Source organism: Vigna umbellata, chromosome 9 (assembly GCF_029865625.1).
Source record: "Vigna umbellata cultivar VRB3 chromosome 9, Vumbellata_1.0, whole genome shotgun sequence".
Classification (NCBI taxonomy): Eukaryota; Viridiplantae; Streptophyta; class Magnoliopsida; order Fabales; family Fabaceae; genus Vigna; species Vigna umbellata.
Window position 1 is genome coordinate 46,816,241 of NC_142173.1, and position 12,681 is coordinate 46,828,921.

General features: G+C 28.6%; 1 pseudogene; it reads right to left on the bottom strand.

The window, feature by feature from the left end:
- Positions 1-730: 730 nt before the first annotated feature.
- On the bottom strand, positions 731-1,788 carry LOC148193705 (transcription factor bHLH162 pseudogene; annotated as a pseudogene).
- Between the last annotated feature and the right edge of the window lie 10,893 nt (positions 1,789-12,681).

Below are 12,681 nucleotides of genomic sequence, written 5' to 3' on the forward strand. Positions count from 1 at the left end.
TGCTTTTCTTTTATAATCAATGAAGATAACTTATCAAAAACATAACAACATTACACGTTTATAATATAAACGCTAGACGCCAAATACCTGACTTTCACATATTGAGCACCTTATACTATTTCAATAAATAGACTTGTTGACTTGATCCAAGTCCTATAACTTGACACATCACTTTCTACGAGTGAATGTTATATATATTACTTATAGCTTATTAAATGATAGTAATCAACTCATAATTTATGTGATTTTTCTCATAAATTTAAATAAATAAATAATAAAGAAGATACTAGAATGAGTGAGGCAAAGAATTTCTTGGAAATGCTCCTCCTCCTCCTCCTTCCTGGAACACATAATTTGATGCTCAAGGTTCCAGAATATTCAGTTATGAATTATAGAGATAAGACATTGATGACTTTATATAGGTCACAGCCATTGAAGTTAAAATGCCAAAGCAAAATCAAGAGAACTGAATAATCATAGTTGATGATAAGGTGCTTGCATTATAGGAAATAATGATGTTCATAATCATACTTAATCTTGTTGGTAACCAGTGTTATGCAGGCGCTTATTGTTACACATATAGGTTTATCTTATCACTTTATAATATATATATATATATATATTATATATATATATATATATATATATATATATATATATATATATATAAATAGATTTGAGGCACATAGCATTAGCCTTGTTACAGATATTATAAATCTGCTGCATAACTTTAACAGGGATATGGTGGTAAACCAATATCTAGGGTTGGATCAAGAAGCACCCATGTGTTATCAGCGGTGCCAATTCCATAATCCGACAATTCAGGATCTATTTTCTCATCATCACCGAAGGATACATTCACAATCCATTTCAGCATTTCACTCACTTTGCCAGCACCAAATTGAAATTGCCCAACCTGCATAAAGCATACTGTAACAACAGGGAGCAAAAAACCCTATAAAATTAGGGCTAATTGAGTTTCTTTTATTGATTAATACATGTATACTAACCTCACAGTGCACAGCATGCATCACTGAATCTCCCACCATTGTAGAATTGATATTGACAACTTCCACGTTTAGTTCGCACAGTATCCGAAGAATTTCACAGAAAATGAAATTTTTATCGACCCCACATGTCAGAATGACTTGAATCGCAGAACCAGTTTCATGAACCTCGATTTTTGGTGGGTTTTGGCTTCCTTTTGCTTCAGAAGCATTGGAGCTGCAGCCACTGAGAGTTCTCTTCTTTTCCAATAACCTTTCCTTCTTCTCCTGCGCCATCTTCACTTTTGTCTCTAGGCTTTTAATGTACTTTATTGCTTCACCTATTTGAGCACGCACTGGTATGCTTTCCTGAAACAAAGAAACAAACAAATTACGTCAAACAATATACATATAGCCACAATTGCAACAGAATATAAACATTCTTAGGGCTTCATATTACACTGACGCAACACAACGCGTTGATTTGGTCAGCAATTTGCGGCACTGTGTGGAAACTGTCTCCAGGATCATACCTTAATTTTGGAAAAAAGGAATAACATAAATTATATACGTGATTTCCGTCCATGCATGCGATTAACGTACATGAACAGAAAGGTAGAGAAAAGACCTTGGGACTATGAGATGGGAGAAGAGAGTTGAGTTGGGAATAGAGGTTCTTCATCTTGTTTCTCCTGTTTCTCTCTACGATCTTTCTTTCTACTTTTTCTGAAGAAGGTTGGTTTCTCGATGGCTGTTGTTGATCATTTGCTCTTGAATTTCGTAGATTGCTTACCATCAACATTGTGAGCTTTTGGGGGGTTTGGGAAGATGTTTCTCACTTCCTTTTTATAGAAAAACATTGGAATACTATGGTTTCACTATATTTTTGTAAGAAAATGCAGATTAAGCAGTAATTTGAAATACATAATTTATAGGCAACTATTACAATTAAATTTATTTTATTATTATCTATAACATTAATGTAAATATATATATCTTAAAACCTTGTTTATATATATATATATATATATATATATATATATATAATATTTTTCATAATTAATATATTTATAATTTTAACTTTTATTCACAGCTCCCTCAATGTGAATATAAAAATAGTTTTTCAAACTTTTCTACTTGATTGGCAGGTTTTCAAACTATAAGATAAAGTTATGCTCAAACAGACTCTAATACAAGTTGTCTTTAATTTTATTTTATTTTTTTGTAACTTTTAAGATTCTAATTAAAAATGTTTATTATTTTTATACTAGATTCCGTTTCGTAATTATTTTTTCATATTACAATATTTTTAATTAACAATTAACAAAAAGTTAAACAATATCAATGATAAAGATAATTTGAAAAATATACAATTTAATTGTTATAAAGTGGACTATCGTCTCAATTTTCACGAATTTTATAAATAATTTATAAAATTCATTCTTTTCACGTTGCCATTTCAGTAATCGCAACAATACACCCTTTTGATAAGTAGTTGACAGCCATTTATCCGTTTATGTTAATTTTTTAACCAATTTTATGAGATACAGTTAAACATAAAAGGTTTAATTGCTTGCATTGTCCACAGTTTGGCTGCAACGTGTCAAGTTAGTCCATCTTTTTAAAAAAGTTTCAATTACGTCCAAACTTGGTTTAAAAGTGTCAATTTTGTCCAAACGTATGTAAAATTTGCTTCAATCAAGTCCCTTCCGTTAAATCCCATAAACGGACGTTAATTTTTTTTTCTCTCTCCTCTGCTTCTCTGCTCTACTGCTCTGCTGCTATGCTCTGCTGCTATGCTCTGCTGCTCCTTTTAGTAAAATGTTTTTCACTTATATTTAATATTTACATAAATTAAATCATGATCATGATGTAACTAAATGATTTTATCTAAATTATTATTCCACTTTTTTTTTACCAATATGCTACATATGATTTATTAATAGAGAATTGTGCCTGTTAATTGAAAGAAAAAATTAAAGTTATACAGTATCTATTAATTAAAATATGTGTGTATTTTAAAGTAAAATAATTTTATTAATCTCAAATATAAATATCTATCTTATATTTTATTATCTTAAAACTATTTTAGTAAATAAATTAATTAATAAATTATTTTAAATATATATGATTTATCCTATTATCTTATATATATTTTTAATATACTTTTAATGACGATAAATTATATATATATAATTAACACAAAACGTATAATTCTTTTTTAAAGAAAATGAAAATATGTAGAAACAGTTCAACCAATATTATACCAAAATAAATAATTTTGTAAATACCTTTTTAGTTAAAGAACAGAAAAATGAATTATTTGATTTTTAGATAATATTTTACTACGAATTATAATATTTTAATTATATTTATTGTTATTATTTTAATATAATATTTTACTACGAAAAGCAATTATCGAATGAAGCAGAAAATGGGTGTGAAAAGAATACTTTTTGTTTAGATTTAGTTTTCATGTTTTTGTAAGATAAACTAAAACCAAGTATAAATATATGAGAAATGAGAGTTTCATCCACAATCATTACTCTGTGCAGAAGTTCTGTATAACTTAGTCCACGTATACTGTTTTTTTCATTTAATATATATGCATAATATTTTCAAATTTTCTAATAATTGCTTAATGTATTATTTTATATTTTATATTATCATTATATTATTTTATAATGTCCAGAGGAGCAGAGCAGAGAAGCAGAGGAGCAGAGGAGAGAGAACTAAAAAATTAACGTCCATTTTGGTGAATTTAACGGAAGAGACTTGATTGAAACAAATTTTACATACGTTTGGACGAAATTGACACTTTTAAACCAAGTTTGTACGTAATTGAAATTTTTTTAAAAAGATGGACTACTTTGACACGTTGCAGCCAAACTAGGGACAATGCAAGCAATTAAACCAACATAAAATTTACTTTTATAATATGATATGAGAAGTGACTTTTTCGCTTTCATTCCATTTTTTTTCTTTTTTTTTAATATCTTAAATTTATAGTTTTAACACTATCATAGAATTATTATATATAATAAGTTAATTTAAAAAGAAACACATAAAATATGATTAGAGTTATATAACTATAATTCGAACTATATATACAAAAAAAAACTATTCCTAATATTATTAAAACATAGAGTGAAGGTTTATAAAAAAAAGTAGGAAATTTAAAACTAATACTATTTTAATCCGCATCCCCATCTCTTAAAACACTTGTTCAACAATGATAATATCTTTATCTGCTTACACCAATAAAGTGATTATTGCAAAACAAAAAGAATCAACAAACAAACACAATAAAAGGATAAAATAATTTATAGAAGAGACAAACATTCAATTCACTCAAAACAATAATCTAACACTTTCATTCTCAAAACCATCAAATATCTAAATACATCATTAGACTCTATACAGACCATCCAAATATATGTATTGGTGTTGAACTATTGAGGGAACCTGCACATATGTGGTTAAACAACACATAACATCCAAACTACCATACACGGTTAATCGTTCAGATACCTATGGTCAAATTGACCCTAGGCTAAGGATCTCCTGCTACTCTACATGACATAATCACATCTCTCTACTTGAGGTTGGATGAATATTGGAGTGTCAAAAACATTCCATAATTTCAAAGCTCCTACGGAAATACATTACACACAAGAACCATAAGGATCTTCCCCTTGGAATTCCTTTCACCACATTCTTAACCAAATACACATTCATCATCACCATTCATAAGCATTTATACACCTTAAAAGATACACCCAGTATAATAATAACAAAATCAAAATACTAAGAAAAGAAAGCAAGCAAGAACAACATTAATGACCAAAATCAAGGCGCCCAACGAAGATACAGAGCGAGCAACAAGCCACTCAGCTTGCCTAGTGAGAGGACCTCTTGCCTAGCGAATTAAGGGAAAAATAGGACCAGACCTTTAGGGTAAAAGTGGCACTCAACACCCAATTCCATCACTTAATGACCACAAGTCAGAGAACTCTCAAATTTTGGTACGCTCAATGTCCAAAAAGAGCGCTCAACGCTATACCAGATGACAACAACTTATATTTTTGATCTTGTGCACTTCGGACCTATCCAAAAGACCAAATTAGTATCTTTGACACTATAATTAAAGTAAAAACATGTTTATGACTGAAATTGAGTACTTATGTATTCATTTGGTCAGAAACAAGATGCATTAGATCAATCCAACCACTCAAAAACTCATATATTCAATTCTACATGTCATAAACAAGAAATAAGGAAACTTGGTGTCTAAACAAGTCAAAATTGACTCAAAAGTAGCCCATAAACCTTTAGTTTCCTCATAGAATAACTCATTTAGATTTTCATTTGTCAAAGCCCCCAAAATGGACAAAAAAATTTCCTGAAACTCAATCTATTGACTACCTCAAGATACAATAGCAGATTACACTAATTATAACCTTCACACATAATCTCAATTAATCAAAACAAGCAAAATTAACCAATATTTTCAGCAAGACTATACCAATCACAAATAACACTGAATTTTACCAATTTTAAGCAATTATCATGAAACACATTAAAACAAATTTAGAACTCAACATATAGCTTCCCTTACCTGATAGGAAACTTCAACAACTCTAAGATACAGACAACCATCACTTTAGCTTAGAGAACTATATCTACACCTACAAATCACGAACTTATGATCAGGGTACGCAGTTAGACCACTAATCAACAAAAAACCAACAAGAAAACTAAGACGACGCATGGAACAGGTTAATCCATACATGCATGAAAGAAACGCAGCTCAAGAAAATACTGAATTTGAGTAAAATTCGAATTCCTAGCTCTGGTGCCAATTGTATAAAAAGTTAGGACAATAATCTCAACCAAGAGGGGGTGAATTGATTTTCCTCTTTAAAAGATTGTTCTTTCAAAAGCTTTTTCAAATCTTTGAAGTTTTTTTAGAATGCAATCAAACAAGAATATGAACAATATCAAAAGAGAAGGGATAAAAAGATTAACACAAATGTTTATGCTGGTTCGGCCAATGCCTACATCCAGTCTTTCTTCAATCAACCTTAGATGAAGGGATTCACTATATTGATAGAGTTTTACAAGCAACACATACAGAGAACAACCCTCTCAAATGTACTCTCCTTTCCCAACTCAATACGAACTATAGTACAAACCTAGAAAGATCACACACTTTTTGTCACCCTTAGAGCAATCCTAACTCTTAAGTACTAGAACTTCACAAAGTCCTCTTCATGGCTCTTAGCAACAGGGAAACACAATCAACGTGATTGTAGATTAACAATGATCATAATAGAATACACCAAGAGTGCAGATTTGATCAACAATGTGTAAGCACTTCAGTCTTGCAAGAATCACTATGGATTTCTTTCCAATGTACCAATATTTGATTCTTCAAGAAATTAGGACGCTCCTGCAATTAAAACTCAACAATCAAGTTAGTTATGAAAGATTAGAATCATAAAATTATTGAGAGCAAAGAGCAACAGGTTTATTTATAGATTTTTTAACTTTGACGCAATTTAATTGATTAAGCATCTAATGTAATCCATTAAGTTTTTCAATCTGCTTTAACAATTTTATATTTGCATAAGATTTAACAGATTAAAAACGCATGCAATCAATTAAACAAAACATACAAGCCACAATATTCAAAATATGAATGTTATTGACAGTTATGGTTTTTCAAGAAAAAGGTTTTAACTTAAAACGTATTTTAACCGATCATGAAAATAATGTAATCGGTTAAGTTCCATACTTAAGCAATTTTGAAAACTTGTTCCATACAAAACACTTCAATGCACTCAGTAATCATGTACTGCCCCTGTTAAGCATAATTTTAATCTATTATACACTTAATGTAATCGGTTAAAACATAATTGTTTTGCCCCTGTTAAGCATAAACACAAATCTGAAGAAATTTAACAGATTATAAAACATTGTAATCGATTATTTCTATCAGATATGCAATGTGCAAAGTGTTTCAACCAATGATTCATTTTCAATCAATGAATACATGTACTAAACAATTCAAGCACAATCACAGATATTATCAAGCAATTGTTTTGCCATTTTGTTGTGCAAGAAACTATAAAACATTTCTTTTGTCATCATCAAAAACTCATATGTGAGATATGAGTTTAGCTGTACATAGCTCCCCCTATCAACATGTTTTACTAAAAATCTCATTGTAGATTATTTTAACACTTTTACCCCTATGACTAGGATTTTCTATATTCGAGTGTTGTTAGTCTTAGCAGTTATCCGTAAGCTAGTGATACACCAAATGGATGTTAAAAATACCTTTTTGAATGATGATTTAGAGGAGGAAATTTATACGACTCAACTGGAAGTGTGTTGTACCTAGTCAAGAGAATAAAGTATGTAAACTTTCAAAATCTTAGTATGAGTTGAAACAAGCTCCAAAATAATGAGATGAAAAACTTGATAATGTATTGTTGTGTGATGATTTTTTACCTAATGATGCTGATAAAACATACACTTGATGAAATCAGTGGTATGAGTGTCAAGTGGGGCTGCTTGCATGAGATCTTAGTATGATCTCTAGAGCACTCATAAATATCGGGCACGCGCATGACCTAGTAAGTGTAATACAATGATAACAAGGATTGTGGGGGTGTTTTATGATTGATAAACATCTAACACACTCAAGTGTCCTTGTTCATATAGCTTGTTATACCAATTACACGTGTGTTAAGTTTCTCGACCTATGACTGGTTCATATAACTTGTTATACCAACTTTGATGCATTACATCTTATGAAAGTTTGTCTTTTCTTTCTTTCTCGTCTTTTGCAATATGTGGGAGATTGTTATACACGTTGGATAAAGTATTGCAAAATACTGTTCCTTGTTTGTGGATGAACATTACTTTTTGTTTTCTTCACCGCAAACCTAAAGAAGTTTGACTTTGAATAGTTTTTGTCAAACCATGATGCAAAGTGTAGCTCTCAAGTCATGCCATTGGGTCGTTACCTTATGATTTTAGCTCTATAAATAGAGCACCTCATTCACTCCAAAACACACATAAAAAATAACTCTCTCATCTCTCATTCTCTCATTAGAGTTCCTTGCTAGTTCTGAGATCCTCAAAAATTTCTGGAAAGTTCTTGTAGTATCTTAAGAGACTTACACAACACACCACAAATAAGTCCTTAAGAATAATGATCTACATGCATCGGAAAATTTTAATTTGTGATTTTTATTATTTTTTGTCAGGTTTTTAAAAACACTACATTGTTATAAAGAACACAAAAATGAAAAACACAAAAAGAAAAAAATAAACAATAAAGGGGGAGAGCTAAGAAGGATAATAGTGTTGAAAGTGCCACATCGACTAGAGATAAGAGCAATTCATAGTTTATAAGTGAGTGTAAACCTCATCCTACAAACCGACTTTGTGGAATTGAGTTAGGCTTAAAGGTCACTTCTAACAAATAGAGATCTTTAAGAATGTCCTAATAATCTAAACTCTCCCTTTCACATCGCGACTGAAACCAAAGGAAGAATGTCCAATCCCCTCAAAGAGAGGAGGGAAAATAAGCTAAAAGTGTGTTCATTAGCAAAATAGTTACCAAATGCATGCTACTCTACGTTCAGTGCACAAATAGATGTTTATGTCTTTATCAAGTGGTCCTAAGAGTTAAGTTGTGCCTAACATAGACCACAACTTGGAAGTGTAGCCCACTGATACAAGTAGCATTAACAACATAATTTTTCACATATAATAAGAACTGTTTATTTTTCTATTATTATTTAGTAAGACATAAACCTAGGTAATATGACCAAGTGTGAAAGATTAATTAGAATTTGCATCGGCCTTTCAAGTCACGAATAAACAATATTATATATATTTTATAATGTTAATTTAAAATATTCTCTCATTATCCACACAAATTCTTCTATTTCCTCACACAAAAGTCTTTGATTATCTTTTTCGACAACACAAATTTTTTCAAGTTAACTAATAAAAATTCTCTTCACTCTCGAGACAATCCGTGAAAATTTATTTTGTGTCTCAACAACTTAGACTTTGGAATTGTAAAGAAGGATAAGAAACATAATAATGAAGTCAACATTAAATAAATATGAAAAAAGTCTAACCTTATAAGAGATTGACACCACTCTTTACCCAAAACCTTAAAATAATGGGTTAATAGGTCTTCCCACTTATAAATTACTCTACTTTCTCATTTTTATCCAATGTGAGACTTACACTCAGACTTGGATTCCCTTCACATGACAAATTTTATACCTACTTTTGTATGATTAGTAGCCAAATTCTCCCCCTTGTTAATGAATGAAGGGAGAGATACGATCGAACAGTTTGATAAATTATTGAAGAGAGAGTAACGTCGGTAATGTTCTATATTCAAATATCTATTTTTGTTGGACCGTACGCCCCCACGTGTCATGTTTGTTTCCATTTCTATATGTTTCATCCTTACCGTTTTTGCTACGTTCAATCTTCCTCCTTCCATGTTCCTTCTCTGCACTTACATAATATTTGTCTCTTTCCACTATTTTCAAGAACATATAACTCATCTTTGAAGAATTGCACCTATTGATCAAGTTTTCTCGTGGATTCAGTCACAGGAACTTTCAACAAAATATACATTAATGAAAAACTAAAATTGTTCATCTAATGAAAGGAATCAAAATCATAAACTTTATACTATAATAGCAGAAAATGTTTAACTTTAACATAGTTATATATTGCTTGTTACGTCATTCATTTATTTCATATTTCGTCATAATTAATCGACCTTGATTTGGGAAAATATGTAACAATTATATTAAAATAATAAATTTTATAACATTAAAAGAGTAATATCTCATAAATAAAATTCAGAATAATAGTATTATGAATTTTAAAATACTAAAATTATATTTTAAACTATTTAATTTAATTAGAATATTAAAAAGTCAAACTAAACGGCTGAAATCAAACTCTGAAATTGAAAGTGGTTTCTTCTAATTGGACTTGAATGTTCTTTTGCGCGTTTAGCTAATTTGTTCTTTTATTGGTTACTGACATGGAAAATTAATGCTCTGTCGTAGAAACGGGGAAACAAATGTGATAAATTTACAGGACAATTATGTTTTAGAAAAAAAAAATGGTTTTTTGAAAAGTCAAATGTTTTTCGGAAAATAATCTATGTTTTAAATAAAATTAATAATTTTCAGTGAAAATCAATATTTTTTTTACGAAAATCCGGTTTTCTTTGTTGCTGTTGTTACTGAAAATACATGTACTCTTGGTATATTTGCTTGTTTATTGCATTAAAATAATATAAATTAAAAAACGTAAAAACTAAATAGTTTTGCATGGATAAGTTGGAGGAGTTATCCCATTATTTTTTATTTCAGAGGATACTCAGAATAAAAATTCACCATATATTATATACAAGTAAATTATCAGAAATTAGTATCAAATCCAATTAATCATTATAAAAAAGTTACATATTTGTGATGAAATAATTTCTAATTAATTTTTTTTAATTCCTTGCAAAATTATTCTGTAAAGAATTAATAAAAAAACATCAAAGAAAATTTTCATAACTAAATATAAGTAATTAATAAGGGATGAATTATTCTCTAACGGTTTCCCCGTAATCTTTAATTATTCTTTAAGAGATTCATAGCTATTTGTCTCTAGATATTTGTAAGTAAATTTGTAGTACCAAGTTACTAACTAACATATTTGTAGTAAATATTTCCTATTTATCCCTAATTAATTCGTAGTAAACTGTAATAATTTATCATTAACGAATCCTTAACAAAATCATAGTAATATGTGTAAGCTAAATCTATCAAAAAGTTAAATATTCTTATTTGTGTCTTATAAAATGCATAGCAAACATATTCAATAAATATAACTAAATAAAAAAAAGTGTAATAAATATTGTCAAATAATTTGTAAAAAGTATGTCAAATTTTACCATATCCAAAATACTGAAAGTCAAGAATATAATAAAAAAGTAAACTTTTAGCATCATAGTTGTCAACATACAGGATTAAAATAGAAAAAGAAAACATCATCATTTTTATTTTTTTTATTTCCCCGTATTTTTTAATTGATGGTGATGTTATGTTTAATGTAAAAAATATTTTTGTCTTAAAATATTTATTTTTGTTTACATATTTTGTATGTATATGCTATTGCAAAAGTATTTTCATTTTTACTTATTCTTATATTTGTGCCTACATTTTTTCTGGCATTTGTGCTTGGAATTGTGATGGTATATATTTGCTTGTACCTTCAATTAAACTTGCATCTATTGTGACTGTGCCTCTATTTGTGATTGTTTTTCTACTGCTTTTGAGATTCTGTTTATATATTTTGTACAAAATCTTAATATTTGTAATATGTTGTATATTTGATCTCCATTGTCAATGATATGTATTTTGATCTTAGATTATTTAAGATTTCTTACACTGACAACAATTTTAGTACTGATAAACATTATTCTGATTTTCGAGATACAAATACATTGTTTTATTTCTAACAATTTTTGAATCATAGGTTTTGGTTATGATTAACAAATCATTAGTTCTAATTAAAAAAATTATTTTGTGTCTGTATTTTGTTATGGGTGAATTTTGTCAAACAAATATTTGAAGAAGAGGATAAATATTTTCGTTTGAGATATTGCATTCCCTTGTAAATCCTTGACCATCGTTCTATGGTTAATTTTTTTATAAGATGAATGTTTACAAATATTTTTAGAAATAAAAATATTTTTCAAAATATAATTTGTATTCAAGATTTTGCAAAAGGAAAGTGAAACAAATTAGTAAAAGAAAAGAAAAAAAATGTGAAAATAAATCTTTAAAAATGAATGGATCGAAGCAAATAAATTATATAAAAGTAAAAATAAGCCCTAAAATAAAGAGTGTATGATTGAAACAAAGAAAATTACAAGAAAAAGTACACAAGTAAAGAATGAAATAGTCAAATAAAAATGATTAAAATTAAATAATCGAAAACAATATAGTATATACATGAATGCATATTCAAGTGAAGTGACTTTAAGATTTAAATAAGCCTTTACATGTTCATATTTTACAAAAATAAAAATTTAATATTTATATAAATTCTAATCATCCATATATAACTTCCTAATATATTCAACAACTTTCACTTAACAGTTTTAATATTCTCATACTAGTTTTTTAAAACATGAATTTAGATCACAAATAAGTATAAAAAGAAAAAAAAAAAACTTATATCCCGGTTGATGCTTATGTCCAACTACTGTCTAAAATCAATGTAACTATAAATTTAACATTTGAAATTCTTTTTTTCATTTAAGACGTTAGAAAAACGTAATCGATGAATTTAACCAATACGTGTTTTTTGTGTTGTTTTGTATGCTTTTGTGTTTTTTTTTCTGGGATCTTAGGTTATTGGTTATGTTTTTTCATCGATATAGTTATTTTTTGGAAGCTTAAAAAGTTCAGAAAATTTAAGATTGAAAAGAATAGGAACTATGCTTTATTGAAATATACGTATGTAGGGTTGATTTTCTGAATATATATACTATTGTGATTGTATAGAATATAAATTGTAATTCTTTAGTTTTGAACGAGATTGATGCTAGAAACTTTTTTCGCAGCTTTATATAGAAAAAAAA